Source organism: Trachurus japonicus, chromosome 24 (genome assembly GCF_045865225.1).
Source record: "Trachurus japonicus isolate A0001 chromosome 24, Traja_1.0".
NCBI classification, from domain to species: Eukaryota; Metazoa; Chordata; class Actinopteri; order Carangiformes; family Carangidae; genus Trachurus; species Trachurus japonicus.
The window spans coordinates 21,099,426-21,116,492 of NC_140930.1; positions in this window are offsets into that span (position 1 = coordinate 21,099,426).

A 17,067-nucleotide genomic window follows, 5' to 3' on the forward strand; every position below is an offset into this window, starting at 1 on the left:
GGACATGTTCCCCAGGTCGGACTCCAGCACTGGAGCAGGTAGCGGCGGCCGCTGGCGGAGGACCAGACGCAGCGGCGGCAGGCAGTGGGGGAGCCGCGGCCGCTGTCATTGCTGGGCTCGGCTCGGTGGACGGAGAGGGACCAGACGTGGTGGCGGCAGGCAGCGAGGAAGCCGCCGCTGCTGGGCAGGTAGCGGCGGTCGCTGGTGGAGGGTCAGACGCGGTGGCGGTAGGCAGCGAGGGAGCCGCCGGCGCTGGAGAGGTAGGGGTAGCGGCAGCCGTTGGTGGAAGACCAGACGCAGCGGCGGTAGGCAGCGAGGGAGCCGCAGCCGCTGTCACTGCTAGGCCCGGCTCAGTGGGCAGAGGACCTGACGCGGTGGCGGCAGGCAGCGAGGGAGCCGCCGCCGCTGAGCAGGTAGCGGCGGCCGCTGGTGGAGGATCAGACGCGGTGGCGGTAGGCAGCGAGGGAGCCGCCGCCGCTGTCACTGCTAGGCTCGGCTCGGTAGGCGGAGAGAGGCAAGTGTCGGGGGCAGGGGGAACATCAGGCAAAGGGAGGTCGGTAGGATGAGCAGTGACATCGGGCAGCAACACGGAGTATTGGTTTGAGAGGCTGAGGGGCGGGGGCGAAGTAGTACGGAGATTCACCCCTTTTCTTCCGCGTGCCACCACCGACCAGGGGGCTTGTCGGGCAGGGGTGGGAGTGGAGGTGGAGGAGGGCCGACGACATGGTGATGGTGGATCCCAGGGAATAGTGTCGGCAGCAGCAGAGTTCATAGTGGAGATTATTATAGACTGTGTGGTCGCGGTGTCGATGAACTCGGAGAGGAGGGAATCTTTTTTCCTGAGTTCTTCAGAGAGTCGTTGGATGTCTTGTCTGAGGTGGGTGATGCTTCTTTTATTCTTCTTGCAGTGGACACAGGGCACGGTTGATGATGAGGGGTAGGATGCCATGGTTGGAGCAGGCAGCTGAGGAGACAGAGAGAAAAACTCCGACAGCAAGGTGTATGTTGACAGGAATAGCTAGGAGCAGCCGGCTGATGCTAGCTAGCGTAGCTTCAGTACAGTCGGCTGGTGCTAACTAGCGTAGCTTCAATGTAGGAACAGGAGGCAGCAGAAACTTACACACAAGGACTCCAGTTGGAGTCCAGGGCGTTAGTTGAGGCAGAAATTAGGCAGGATGGTTTGATCGGCAGGTGAGGAAAACGTACCGGCGTGGGCCCAAACACTGGGCCCGGTGAGATGGTTGGGTGTCCGGTAAACGTTGTGTGGTTGACAGTCCAGAGTCCAGAGTTCAGTCGATTCAGCGGCGATGAGCTAAATGCAATAACTGTAGACATTTTCTCTGCCCTGAGTTTTCTTCTTTTTTGCTTTTTACATTGAATTAGATGTACACTTCATGTACTGCATGCCACATACTTTCTGAAATCAACACTTTGCCAGTCTTGCCTGGCTCCAGGGTTAAAGAGGTCTCAGTGAAAAGCCATTTATCGCCTATTTAAAACTGCCAGACCTTTTCTGACTACAGAGGAGGTGTGTAACACAACACCCCAGCAGAGAAGCCAAGCACTTTAGCCCCATGGCACTTTCAATGATACATGATCCATGAACAATAGCTTAGTAAATGCAGACACCTCAGAGAGCTTAGGCGATGTTAGCCATATGCCCTGCAGGTTGTATCGCTGTAAGGAATCCAAGGAGGAACTACAGATACAGTGGTTCAGGAGGAGGATCCCACAGGAACAAAACAGACTAAAAAGAGATGAATGTGAGATCTAAGGAATTCATTCATTCTCCTTATTCTCTACTGGAGTGATAATAAGAAGTAAAAGGTTTGCAGAAAGCTTTTAATCTGCATTTTAAAAGCTTGTACTTAACAGGTAGATGGGCAGACAAACAAGGGGAAGAAAAGAATTCTGGGATACTCAGCTCAATAGTTTTCCTCCATAAAAGGAAAGTGTGTTTTTGTGTACAAAAGCTTTGAGATAAAAAGAGTTTCCTCACAAAAGCATAACTTAACAGCTGTTTTTGCAATGTGCAGAAGTGTGAATATAGCTTTTTCATCTTCATGACATGAAAGGCTCCTTTCAAGATCCCTGTGTGCAGTAAAAAAAATGGCCACTTGCAGCATAGTGGAACTCAGGGGAGGTAGATCCAGGTGGCCCTGGTTGGTATTGTGGGAGGGTGGCGGGGAGTTGTTATGTTGTTGTGTTAATTTATCTGAAGAGTGGAAACTTCCCAAATGCCAAGACAGACGTCTATATGTGCAATAAGTTAAAAGCATGAGAAGTTTGGCCTCAGCTCTGAGAAGGCCTTGCATCATTGCAAATGCACTCCTCGATGATGACTGTTTTCTTAAATGTGGTTTCAAGCGTTTGAAGCAAAATAAAAAATTATAGCATGCCAGAGAAGGCAGCATTCTGTTGTCACACTGCAGCTCTGCCAGACTCTGCCTCTCTCAAGTTCAAAGTGGAGTGGTCCCAGACTTATCTTGCTGTTGCCACAAGGGACCTCATTTATGACATTGGGAAGCCTAGCGGGGCCTGATTTCAACCATAGAACATCCCAACCACATTTTCAAAGGGCCAAAAAAAAAAAAAAAAAAAAATTACTCTTCCTGCATTTTCTAACTCCAGCAAAGAATAAAAGCTCAAACTACTGTACATACTTGGCTCAGATTTCGGTCTCATCCACATCTGTTCACAGCGCCACTCTTGAAGAACACACACAGACACGCACACAAACACACACACAATGAATACATTTCTAATTACAGTTTAGTTCATTTGACTCTCACTGGCTGTTCATCATCTGTCTTAGGTAAACATGACCAAAATAATCATTCTATCATTGTGCGACTTATGCATGGAGTTATAATGAAAATGTTTATTTCCCAGTCAAATATTATGTCTGAAGAGGTGGTTCTATATACACACACACGCAATCTATGTACACACATACATATTACTGTATTTTGGGAAAATCAGACCTACATTGATTTCCAGGATACCTACTTTAAGGTATGCAAGTCTGGTGGCTTTCCTCTGTTTTGCTAAGCCTCCATGTTTGTTTTTAATGAAGCCGGTGAAACTGCAATCCATGGAGCTGTGGATAATGTTATATAACATCAAGCATGTGTCGCGGTGCTGCAGAGATGAGAGCTGGGACAGCGAGCGGTGGCCAGGTACTACACTGATTACAAGGTTACAAGGTTGGTTTTCAGCCATGAGATGCCAGGAGGAAGGCAGAGAGCCTCCGGTTCCACTGGTAACAAGTCGCAAGTCATGTAGTTAACTATCACATTTACTCCAGAACTTTTTACAGTAAGGTAAAAATGTAGCATATAACCACGGGAAAAATCCTGCGTAGTTCCTCTTTAACTCCAACCACAACTTGTTGTTACTCAGAGCTTTTTTTTGAGGAGACATTAAACAAAGCTGAGATGGTTTTTGCCACAACCACTATTATGTCTTCTTAACAATATCTAAACTTCAAAATAACCACATGGAAAGTGTAAAAAATGATAACAAGATGTTATATGCAAGTTTCTTAAAACAACATACACATACAAATTCTGCATGTATGTTTTTCTCATTCATTTTAAACATGTCTCATGGGAAAGTTGTCCCAGACTTTAATTGGAAACCACTGTGTGAGATGTACTGACATGGTTATTGGCCTATTTACATTTTATATGCTCTGTTATATGCATACCATATGCATTTCCTAATATTACTGAAAACTCCTGTTCATGTTTAAACCAAAAAGAAACTGTTCATAAAAACTGCTATTACTGTAATGTACAGAATCACAGCAAAGTCTTTCTTCTTTATTCCCCTTTATTCTGAAAACCTGCATGTTTGAAATATTTGCTTTTCAATTTTTTCCTGCAAGAAAAAAAAGATGACATCTGGAAGACACATTCACCACTTCCTTTGCCTTGTCACATAGTAACTGCCACCATGGCAACAGGGGTCTGAGCGAAGGCAGCGTTCAACAGGAGTTCAGTTACGTTTCTGCTGCGAGGCGGTGAAATAAAAGCCAAGTGCAGATGAAAGGAAGCCGCATCCTAAGTTGATTCATCAACAGAGCGTTTACTGAAGAGGAAACTGGGCTTCATCTCCTGCCACGGTCTGCAGCGTGTTCCAAAATCCAGATAAGATGAGGTTAAAATCCCTCTGTAGTCTCTCTCCTCGTGCTGTCATCGCCGCAAATGATCGGCTGGTCAGATCTCTCTCTCTGACAGCCATCTTAAACCCACTCACAGATCTCAGGGGGGCTAGTTTCTGCATTGTCAATGTGCTCACAGCTCCTCCAGCCCACATGGTCACCATGGTAACCTTGGACCACCTCTGGCTTCTAGTGCATCTGTCAGTCAGCAACCCCCCCCATCGCCATGTCCCGCCCCACACAACCACGCTGCCATCTTGCCTCTTTGTGGCATGAAGGTGTGTTTCAACTTCAAATTGAAATGTCAAATATAATTCATAACACACTGAGTAAAAAATGTTAAATTCATGGATTTTTACTCCGCTGTTTCGTCTCCTTGCCAACACCACATGCAGCAAGAGTGGAGGCAAGAAGAACGCTGAGATGGAAATGCACAACTCCCATTTGTTTTTCTCAATTTTTATCTAAAGAGGGCAGCCTTGAGCCTTTCCTTGTGTGGCCCTCTTGACACTTACAGAAAAAAAAAAAAAAAATCACGCAAACCTGCTGTGTCACAACCCACACTATGAATGCAGGACCACCCATCCAGCACTAAAAGTTCCTGGCTGGGATTTAAACCTTACTGACCCCCCTGCCCCCCAAGCATCACATCTACAGCAGGGGAAAAAAGTATTCTGTGTGTGTATGTGCTGGCATGTATGCATGAATCCGTGTGCGCATAAAGGGAAGGGAAGTAAAGATGAAGAAGAAGGAGGAGGAGGAGGAGGATGACGACAGAGAGCAGCTGAGTGGCGCAGCTCTCTCTTATCATTGAGTAATGTTGTGCACTGTTATTTCAGAAAAGAGTGAAACAGCATTGTGCGTTCAGCAGCACCAAATGTGTCTATTCTCTTCTCTTTTTAATTGGAGATCTCTCTCTTTTGTCACCCTGTCTGTCTAAAGCCCCCCCTTCGCCTTCCAACCCCACCCCTCTAAACCCTTCTGATGTCCCACACTTCTAAAAAGGCAGTGCAAGGAGGAGGAGGAGGGATTGGGGGGTGGGTGGTGGTGGTGGTGGTGGTGGGGGTCCTACAGGAGGAGGAGTAGGAGTAGGAGTGTGGGGCTTGTTGGGGGGAGGGGCATAGTACTGTTGTAATCTGCAATTGCTACAGTCTGGAGCCTTGCTACGCTGTCACCATCCCAAATTGATTTAACCATCAATGGCAGCATCCATTTAAGGGCTGCTGGCGCTCCGGCCATGACTGCCCCGCTGCAGCTGAATGTGCACCCAGCCCCCTTTTGCTCTCTTTCCCACCATCGGGTATCAAAGGCTATTGTGTCCAGAGAAAGTAGAGGGGTCACCCATTTACCCCCCTGTGGGTCAAACCATGAGCTGGGACAGAGTGGAAAGTGAAATAGTAGAGGAAGGAGAGCGACGGCGAGGGGGGAGGAGAATGAGGAAGAGGAAGAGGAGGAGGAGGTCTTGAGGTGCAAAATCACTACAGGGCGCTTCAAGTTGTCTGTACAGGGGGAGATGAGTTTGTGGCCTCTGATGTCAATGGAGCCATTCAACATGACACACTGAAAATATATGGAATATTGTTATCACAGGAGATGAATGTCCCTGGTTGGGCTCTGGCTCTGTGTTTATCACAGCTGGACTCAGCCCAAGGAAACAGCTTCTGGTTTCCACCACTCAGTAACTGCAGTTGTTTTCCTGCAAAATATTTCTGTTGTGTAGGCTGAGGAATAACATAACATGTACAGTACACTGAAATCCTTGTGCATGGTGAAATTTCATGTTACCATGTTCTGTGGCTCAGGTTTGACCTCCAGCTCCAGCCTATAAGAGGAACACGATGATGAATATTCATTCCACAGCAGCACAAGTAAAGACTACGGTAAATAAAACCCATCGTGGTCTGTGATGCTCGAGGTGACAGAAGTAGAAGGGGAGGGGTGTGTGTGATTTGAATAGTGCGATAACAGATGAGGTAATACTACACTGCCCCTCCCGTGTTAGGTCCGCTGGTGCACGGTGCAGGATTAATACAGATGTGCTGTTTTTCCACTTGTGAGCAGCAGTTAGAGGCAAAAGCTGACAGGGGGTTTTTACATTGAGAGCAGATTTGTTGAATTGCTTAAACTACTTATGCTTAAAGGCTCCATTCACCCAAATTACAGACTTATCACAGTTGAGCCCTGTGGAGATGTGCTGTTATTTCTGCTTTCGGCTTCTGAAATGGAGGTGAATGGAGGTGAAAATCAACATCTCTTTTTGGAGTTGCCTGAACTGGTTTCTCAGCAACTGCTTCTTCATTATTGTTCCTGTGTATGTTAAACAGTCACAACAGAGTTTTGACATTTCTTGGTCAAGCAAATTAATACCATATCTGCCATGTGTCCCGCAGACTTGGTCTAAAAAGTGAAAGAAACTCCAAACTATCTGAAACACTACCAAAAAAAGAAAAGAAAGAACAGATGCTGGAAATAAAAACAATAGATCAGAGATTAAAATTCAAGTACAATTTAAGGACACTGTTAGAAATTTGCCATCTACACAGTTAGCAATGTTTTATTATTGTCACACTAGTTTAAATGAATATCAGTGAGCAGAGCCTCTTGGCGAGGCAAGATGTTTTGACATTTCACTGCTCTACAAGCGTGCCAACAGTGGGATCCAAGTGATGCAGGTCCCCGTCCAATCAGATCACAGCTTGAAGGCTCAGAAGAAGGTGACTCAAATGCAGCCAACGACGGCACCGGTCTGGTCTGAGTCCACGATAATGATCCACTTAACCGCACAGGCACTGATGTGATTGTCAGCTATAGTGGGGAGGACTCAGACATTATCCCACTGGCTGGCCTGCGGCCTGGACGTCTGGAGAAGCAGTTTTTCACTCCGTGACAAACTTCAGGTCTGAGTGCAGGGGGCTGTTACTCTATCTGCTAATTGTGCGGGAAGAGCTCCTCTGGAAGAATAACTTGAGATGGAGTGTTGAAGTTTTAAACGCAGCAGAGGGAAAGCAGAGAATCCCTCCACCTCTAAAAGCAGCCTTGGGGGCGATAGCAATTATGCATAGGATATCTCTGGGTTGATTCATGTGCCAGAATACAGATGAGGCTGCCTTTCACATTCCTCTCCTCTACAAAGAGAGTATCACTCCCTTGTCACCCAGAAAAGGGCCGCCGCGCTCGCTTCCTTTATTTCAGTTTTGCTCCCGACGTTTCCATGGCAACTCAAATACTATTCAAGCCCCTGTGAGCAAAAGCAGTCCTTGCAGGTGGCTGTGCTTTAAAAAAAAAAAAAAAAAAAAAAAGCAAAGAATGCCACAAGCGCAGCTCCTTTAAAACAAATGTTAAGTGAGGCTGCGGCTTGGAATGTGTCGATCTGAGAAACCGAATAATTCCTGTCAATTCACAGCTGGCGAATAAGTCATGACGTGTTATGAATGGGAAGGGTTTGATGAGGCACGTTGGACTTCAATGTGAAGATGTGAAGGTTGTTTGAAAGACCTGAGGTTCACTAAAGAGTTTATTTAATGACCCATTTGATTTTTCCCTCATTGAAACAGCTCTCCATCTGATATGATGGGGGAGGGGAGTGCTGGAGTAATAAGTCTGATGTAACATGAGTGTATTTCTATGGTGAGCTTGTCGCTGAGTAACCAGTTTCCTTGGCAACCCTCACCTTCCCACTTCCCAACCACAGCTACTCCCCAGCCCCCCTCTCTCTCTCTCTCTTCCCCTCAGCGCTGTGTGATCTCCATTATGGGAGGAGGATATTAAAGTGTTCTTATCAAGGCCTCAGTTTTAACAACAAGGCCGGCACTGTCCATGCCCCTACACAAGTCCAGATAAACAATACGGGTCCAGTGTCATCCACCATATGGTACTGAGTGGCTCTCAGGAGAGTCTCAGCTGTGTTGTGTCACTAACTGAACTAATGGCTCCTCTCATACAAATGAGACCTGAGGGCTGGATGGTGCGTGACACTCTGCTCAGCTCCACAGGGAGCTGCAATTATAGGAAAACTATCCATAAGTGGCCAGCTCAGTACTGAAATACATTCTGTTCTAATTTTTTACCATCCAAATGTACATGCTCATTATGGATATTCTGTATATTTGCTCCTTTTTTATTGTTTTAATGTTTTTGGTGATTAATCTGAATGATTCTAATATTATAGAATTGTATATAATGTTGTTTAATGAACATATATCATGTAAAACCCACTTATTTTTCTCTATAGAGATTGCTAGGTCTGGTTCTTCAGTTAAAAAGTTAAAGGTACACAGGACAGCTTGCATGAAAACTTTGGAAAATAACCAAAATGAGTGAATGATAAAGATGCTACTAAATAAGAACAAACAGGCATCTGTAAAATGGAGAAACCCTTTTCAAAATGTCTCTGTCTTTCAGTGTTGACTGCAATGCATTATGGGTACATATTTGCTTGTCTTGTTGCCACCGGTTGTAGGCTACTACTACTTCACATTACGCATTGAGAGGCAGTGAGTCCAGTCCACTATATAAGGTGTAACATTTCTCACTATGAATTCGTACAACACTACATGGCAGAATCTCTGTAAAATGGACTTCTAAGGGAGTAGTCAGTGGTTTCAGGTGCAGCAGGTGTCAGTCAGGGAAACGGCACAGTGTCACAAACCCTGAAGGATGAGGAGTAGACTAAAAAGGTGCCACTGTTTTCTGATTTCAAACCCTTTTTTGTCTGTTTTTTTTAGAAACCAGGGCATTCTTTTGGATTGTACATGGTCTATTTTCTAGCCCAGAATATTAACATACTGTACTAAGCCGTATTTCCTAGATGAATAACTGGCAACACATGTCATACTGGTAAACCATCAGTGTGTCTGTAAACTGAAGTAGGTTTAAACCACCATGCCAGCGCTGTCCTGTGAAGAGCCTGACTTTGTTTCCGTGCCACATATATTGGAGTGAGCTGCTTCCTGAGAATGTCCTGCTTGTTGTTCACATGCAGCTATACATCTCCTTTATGTTGTGGTGTAATTAAGAGTTAACATTACAAGGATGTTCTTCATCACAGCAGACACATGTCTGTGCCATAAATTAGCTCTCTTGCTCCTGGACTGAAAAGAGTCTTTCACTCGATTCTTGTTTCATTATCTCTCTCTCTGTCTGCTAATGGGGCATGGGAGCTGGAATAAAAGCACAAATCATATTAATCACAGCAGACTCCAACCAAGGTCAGTGCTGAACCTGTCAATGTGATAAATAGATATCATATTATATTTAACACCACATATTAATATCAAAATATACATTATGCTATCTGATTATTCAATTGTGGTTTAAAGCTGATGAAACTCTGTTCAGATCCAATATATTAAAAAACTGGTGCGATAATGTAACAAGCTCAAAACTGACTGCAATATGTGTATCGCCACTAGAAAGGCTTGAAGCAAGCAAACTGCTTTGTCTTTGATGAATGAATTCTAAAAGTAAAGGATCGGTCGTGGGTTGGGTTTGGTTCTATCAGCTGCAACCCATTGGGGTTGGGTCTGAAGCTGGGCAGGTTTCAGGCCTGTGCAGGGCTATAACGTCAATTCCACTGCTCCAAGTTTTACTGTGAACTGAAGCTAACTATATTCAGGCTTGAACATGGTCACAGGAGTTTAATATCAATCCTCTTTCCTCACTGAGTTAAAGAAAGAACTCTTCCACTAAGGTCAGGGAGCCACTGTGGTTTTGGTTGAACACTGGAAATGTTAATGTGCCATGTGCATCACAAGTCACTGTTGACTTTCTCAGTATTTAGCCACAATAAGACCACAATCTCTCTCTAACTTTAACCTGGGCTTTGGGTCGCCCAAATAGCCATACAAATGTAATCATGCTGAGCTGCTGCTGCAAAATGGATGTATGGACAATGAATTTTTCAGGAGAGTCACTGTGACTATTAAAAGGTAAACATGATTTTAACCAAAATCCAGAAAAAGATCACATTGACAACTCATCTACTTGTTAATGTGTGTTAATAAGTGTTCAGGGTTAACACACTGAACTGATGACATCCCAATGTGTCAGCAGAACTCCTGCGTTATCACTTAGTTAGGAGTTATAAGTCTATTTTTCTCCTCCGTGACTGTAACGGTAATTGAAGACGCTGATTTCCTCCTGATGATCCTGTAGAAACCCGGCGCACCCCGGAGTGCTGCTTTGATTATGAGACCGACTGTTTCTCAGGAATCTAATAGAAGTTCTGATTAATTTATTCTCTTTTTGGAACGACTCCCAACACAACTCCCACTGAACAGGAAGAGAATTAACCTCAGGCCTCCAAATCAATAGAGGAACTAGTTTCTGGCCATTTTCTTCCACCATTACGTCAGGAAATGAAATCAAGGTTTCTTCTCCTTTCAGCTCTTGGATTAAATATCACTTATCTTTAAAGTTTGTTTAATTAACATTTAATTGATTCCAATGGCAAGGGCTGATGATTAAGTAATTGTGGATGACCAAGTTCTGACACTTCTGGCACACACTGAGTAACTAAACATGTGGTGGTTTCTGGAGCTGAGCTGGCGTTTGGTATTGACATGAAATATGATCTGGGAAATTAAATCCATTGAAATAACATATCCATGAATCTAAAGGTTTATCTGATGCCAAAATGCTGCAGAGCAGTTTATTATACTGTGACACAGGATTTTACAGCTTTGGAAAGTTATCACAGTGGCAACAGTTTTGTCTTTCATCACAACTGTAACAAGATTAACAGCAGAAATACAGCAGGGATGTGTGCTTGCATGTATTTGATTGACCACAACAGCGGTTTGTTGTGTAATGCATGAAGTTACAGTCAAGCTTGGGCTTGGATACTAGGGTGCATACTCAGAAGTTTAATTTTGTTGTTTTGGTAACGCTGATGATAGGGGCAAAAGCAAAAAAGTTAGGGCAGCAATATTTGGTGATCACGTTAATTTTGGCAGCCCTAATTTTTTTACATAGAAGACATCTTAGTGCAGCTTTATATCTTCTGCTAAGTATCATCCTGCTGCATGTTGACGGAGTGACAGAGGGGGGGTGGGGTGGGTGTGTTTTGAAACATATTGAGGAACACGCTGACATTCTGACAAGTAGAGTTTGCACAAAACCAATCATTCATAACAAAATCAAGCAGTAATTATTGATCCACTTAAAAAATATAAAAATAATGGCATCAGAAAAGCTGCACAGTGCGATCATCACTTTTGACATGTGGTTTCCTGGTTTGGCTCTAGAAGACAGCTGTTGGATCGTGTGCAACTAGAATGGAAAATCAGTGTGGCTGAGCAGCAGTATGAAAGCTGCTATGATACTGTAAGAAAGTTAATGTTTGGTTGGTCATTACTTTCTCCTTTGTGATACAAGGTGCAGCGTACTGTTTCTTTTTATTCAAACACACTGCACTAGTCTCTGGCCTTAGATTGTGGAGTGAAGAAAATGTCCACCATGCACCACAGGCGATGTGAACCAGTGTGTGCAGTGTGGCCCTGGAGAATCAGTTAGAGGCACTTCACAAAAGCCTGCTTGTCCTGTGGTTGATCCAAGAGTGCAGTTGGGATCTGTGATTTACAGCGCCGGTACCCACAAGTCCTTGCAAGCGCTCATCACGCTGCAGAGGAAGACACTGACAGCCAAAGTTCACATCAGTGTTGGGTGTGTGTCTGTGTGTCATGGTTCATCTCTGGTCTTCCTTTCTTATTTTGAAGTTCCATGTCTCATCTCCCTGTGTTCTAACCTTTGTGCCGGGATCAGACTACGCAATTAAAAAAAAATAAATTAAACATTCACAGTGCAAAATTCTTGCTGTATCTTGATCGGGAGACTGGCAACACTACAAGTATGACCCCGACCAATCATCGTCCATGACCCTGCGTGAGTTCATAGGTCATCGGGTCGGCGTCACAACAAACTTTCACTCATGGCTACTGTAGCGCTGTGTGTGATGCTAGCGGTCTTTTGCTCAGACATGGAAAAGAAAAGGAAGAAAAAGTGATCATGGACCTGTTCTGGTGAAGAGGACAGTATGGACTGTTTGTCCTTCACAGAGAACATGAGGTATGTTAAAGTGATAGTTCACCCAAAACTCAAATTTCACTCATTATCTACTCACCCTCATGTGGACTAAGGGCTGGGAGAAGTTTCAGAGTCCTGTCTTTTTGGACGAAGAAAAGTGAGCTCTGTTCGCTACCGTCATATGGACATGCAGTGCTGCACGGAGCCCCACTGTAACTCAGAGAAGGCACGGAGGACTCTGAAACTTCTCCCAGCCCTTAGTTCAGGGGTTCTTAACCTTTTTGACCTTGAGGCCCAATTTTTATAGTACAAACTGGCCCGGGGCCCATTAAATATATATGTGTATATATATATATATAATTAACTATTTAATACTTTTTTTTTTTATTGCAAATGGCATTCTTTTCATTTCTTCACAGATAAACAAATCTAAACAAGTTTTTACCAAAATCACACTGTCTGGAATTTTTTTTTTTTTTTTCAAAAATCAAAAAATGTTCTTATCAAGTCTCAACAAAATAGCACTTCAATAGATATTGACCGTGTGTCATCACAGTAGATGAGGTGAGTAGTGACTGCGCTGAGGCTGTTTATGTCGCTCTGTGTGGTGGGGGTGTCAGCGGCGTGGAGTGGGTCTCTGTAGCGGGGACAGCTCCGTGACACCGCCGGCGAGTGCTGTAGGGACGGGGGCAGGGGGCTCACGGCAGCACCGCTGGAAACAGCAGTGATGACGTGTTTTCACGTCCGAGTCTCCAAACCAGAAACGTTTGTAACAGCACCGGAAAAGTCGCTAGATTTGTTGCTAGTGGCTTTTGACTAAAAGAAAGTCGTTAAGAAGGTTTGGAAAGTCGCCAAGTTGGCAACACTGACGTTACCTTGTTACCTAGCGTTGCTCCTCACAGGTTCACATGCAGCACTGTGTGTATGGTAGCGGCCCCGCCTCCCCCCACAGAGACAAAGATCCTGGATGAATGACAAGAGGCTTCACTCCCTCTTGTCATTCATCCTGTTTGGAGGCCAGAGACGCGGGCCGACTTTGGACATGCTGATCTACGCAGTCCGCGGCCCTTGCGGCCCACAGGTGCAAAACTGAAAGTTTTTTGCGGCCCTCTGGGGGGTGCTGGCGGCCCAAGCGTGGTCCGCGGCCCTATGGTTAAGAATCACTGCCTTAGTTGACATGAGGGTGAGTAGATAATGAGTGAAATTTGAATTTTGGGTGAACTATCCATTTAACAAATGTGTACACCTCAAAACCATAAACTTACATTGCGTACATGAAGCGAGCTAACGTACCTTCACTGTGTCATCCTATTGGTCAACATCAAGTTTCACGTCGCAGGAGATATAAAACAGGCGGTGAGATGCAAAATATTCTAACATGCTTGACTTTCTGTTGGGCGCCAAAATTGCTGGTCTTCAGTTATGTTACACTACACGTCTGTTTGTCATTCCCAATGTTCATAATCCGGCCCGACGCCGGAAATTTGTCAGCCATGACAAAATCGTGTGAAAATCGGCCTGAATTTGTGTAGACTGATCCTGGTATAACCCTCACCTAACCCTTGACCTCAGTGTTTTCCCATTGTCCTTTGTCGGTTTGTCTGTGTATGATCTGTTGTCCTGCCCTGCACTGTTGCCCCGTCTTCCTGAGTGTTTTCTGAGTGTTGCAGCCTTTGTGTGTCTTCTGTAAGTAATAAATACTTTGAACCACCCTGCCATCTCTGTCTATGCCTAGTCTGCATTTGGGTCCAGTCCCTTACACCTCCTGACACTGTGTGTGTCTGCGTGTGTGGGGAGGGATACTGAGTGGAATGAGGAAGGGACACATAAGAGTCCGGCCATTTAGCCAAGGCAACAATGGGCTCAGAGGTGATTGAGGAAGTGATAAAACCAAAACCAAATGTTACAACAATAGGCTGCTACACAAAATTTGACTACAGTGATAATTAACGTTAACAATGTTTTATTTGTGATCTAATGACCTGAGCAGTCTTGACAGCTTGAAGGTTATATTCCCACCCATCTCTGTCAGGGGTTACCATGTGTTCATGTATAGATGGGAAATGTGGAGGTGATACTTGGACCTGACTGCTGGGACTTAACTCCCTGAGGGCTTGATTTGTCTTGAGCTTGCTGCTTGTGTTGTCTCCACTTAAGATTGTTTACAGTCACCTAAGCTAGTCAGCCGTTGTGCCATGACGTGTTTCCCTGCTCTCCCAATCAGAGACGCAGGCACGGGATTTAAACCCCCCGTCCACTGAACAGCTCCGTTTGCTCTGAAGAAGACCTTGTGTCGAAACGTCAGCAGCCGCACCTCAATAAATATATATTAATTGACCGTGTGCTCCAGCGTCCTCCCTTTGTCTAGTCAGCTGGTTTGTTTGGTTACTGGTCAAAAAGTTGACTCAGGTCAACATGATCAACAGATGTACCTGCAACACCGGCAATTTACTTAAGTACCTGCAAAACCACTTTTCTTGAACCAATTATACTCCAAAAACACAAAGGTGACACATGGCTAACGTGATTGCTCCCTCTTGCACATTTCATAGAATCTGTGGCTGATTTTGAAGACCACAATGTTGTGAAGGCTGGAAATGGATTTTTTTCTGAGGGAACCATTGAGGTTAATCTTAACTCATTATTTGGATCGTTCTCAGACAATTATCCTTAAACTGATACAATACATTCAATATAATGATCCCTAATAAACATCTGCTTTGACTGTCCGTGGTACACAGTAATACACAGTGGGAAATGAGACACGAATTGGCAGACATTTAATCTTAGATATGATGGAGAAATAAGTCTCCACTGCACCGGATCAGACAAAGCAGCCTGTAACTGAGCCTGTAAGTGACAGAGATAGAAAGTGTACTGATAGTAGCTGTGATTCCCCTGGTTAGTGTCTATACACAAGAATGCAAGATCTAAATATATCTCACTGCTTTCCCTATACAGATGGCTGGCAGCGAACACCAACTCACAGAGCTTCAAAGCTCATGCCCAGGAAGACTGTGGAGATCTAGAGGGTGTTGTTGCATACAGAATACATTCCTACATCTATATTTCATGAGCTGATACAGCACACCAAGTGTTTCCTTCCTTTTACATTTTGACCAGAACTAGTGAAAAGGACCAGTGAGTGTCAGAGCTGAGGTTCTGACCTGCCTTCACTCATCTATTATATCAATACAGCAAGGATAACTACTGGGATTTGGATATTAGGCCTACACTTGGCCATGTTTGAAGTTTTGATTAGACTGTGAATAGTTGTGGAACCTGGTGCCAGTGTTGTGAATTTTTTGTGGAAAGTTGGGTTCATCCTCTGTGGGTTATGAATGTCTGTACCCAGTTTCATGACAATATGCACATAGCTGGGCTGGACAGGCAGGCAGAATGACAAAATGATTTGCATCTGAATTTGCATCAGTTTAAGGGTTTGCAGAATGTACAACCTGCACAGGGACTTTTTGTTCATTGCTTGCATGGGATGAATGCATAATATCAGATGTCAGATGACTCCAAACTATATGTTAAAGTGAAAGCTCCCATACCTGTAACAAGTAACTGACGGTAGTCCTATTTTTGCACTTTTTTCAATTTGCACAGAGGTTCAACAATCATGGGGGAATCCATTATACCAAAAGAGATACCAATTTCTGTCCTGACAGTAGACTTAATTGAAAAGAGACAAGTGATGTTAGAGTACAGGGGCATGACTCTCACTTTTTCTGAGAAAGTCATGCTCTCCACAGCCTCATAGCCTCTCAGTCTGTATTTTGAGTCAGAATACGTCATAGTGGGTCACTGAGGCTGGTTCTTTCATTTACTGCCTATCACTTTGTCTTTTGCTCTCTCCACTGTGTCTGCAACTCACAGCTGAGAGCAATGAGCCAGTGCGTGTTCTCTAACTCGGTCAGGGAGATACAGGAAGTCACTGACACAGTTATTATGAATCAGCATGAAATGGCTTGTAATTACTCCTGGAGTGCATTAAACTTCCCACAGTGATCATGTTACAGTGATGAAGGACTGACTCCTCCACTCAGAGCTGAGTTTTTATAGGATTTTTTGTTATGAGCCATTTGTTTCTAATGGTATCTAGTTATTAATTCTATCAACCTGGTTCAGGATTAATAATTAAAATTCATCTAGCTGATAAAGTTGTGAATTTGCATGTACTGCAGTGCTCCCAGACTCCCTAACTTTGTTTCTTAGAGGTCATGTTTTTTTGTCACTTTGGTTTTGGAGATTGGCTGTGATGAAGTGATAGCAGCAGCAGCCAAAGACGCCCACCAGAAGTGCAAATCAGTGACTATCATTGTGTTGAATTACATCTATGAATCTGCTAAAATAAAATTAAATATGTAAACAGGAAGTCACTGCAGGATGAAGAGCAGTAACAACTGTCAACAATAGTGGCCAAGCATTAGATAGAACTTAACTGCTAATCCTCTGTAAATCTAGATGACTCAGTCCTGACTTGTCAACACGTTCTCACTCCCAGTGCGTCAACAGCCTGACGAACGGTCACTGTCCCTCATCGTCACATGCCTGACTCATTAGGTGCCCGTTTTTCGTCAGGTTTTGACGCGCTCGGCTTTCAGTTCATTCCAATGCAATCCCCTTCGCGGCGATATGTGACGCTCAGAGCAAGTGATCCAGCCGACCCGGCGTGCGGCACTGAAAGACGCTGTGAGCAGAGGAAAACTTTTTTTTTTTTTTTTTTCTAACTTTTCCTTAAAGCTTTATTGAACCTGATGCTGCTGTGTCTGAAGTAGCTTTCGGCAAAGACGTCCTTTCGGTTATTTATTTATTTAGTGATCATGGTGTTTGGTGCAGAATAATCAATCAATAAATAAATAAATGACATCCTT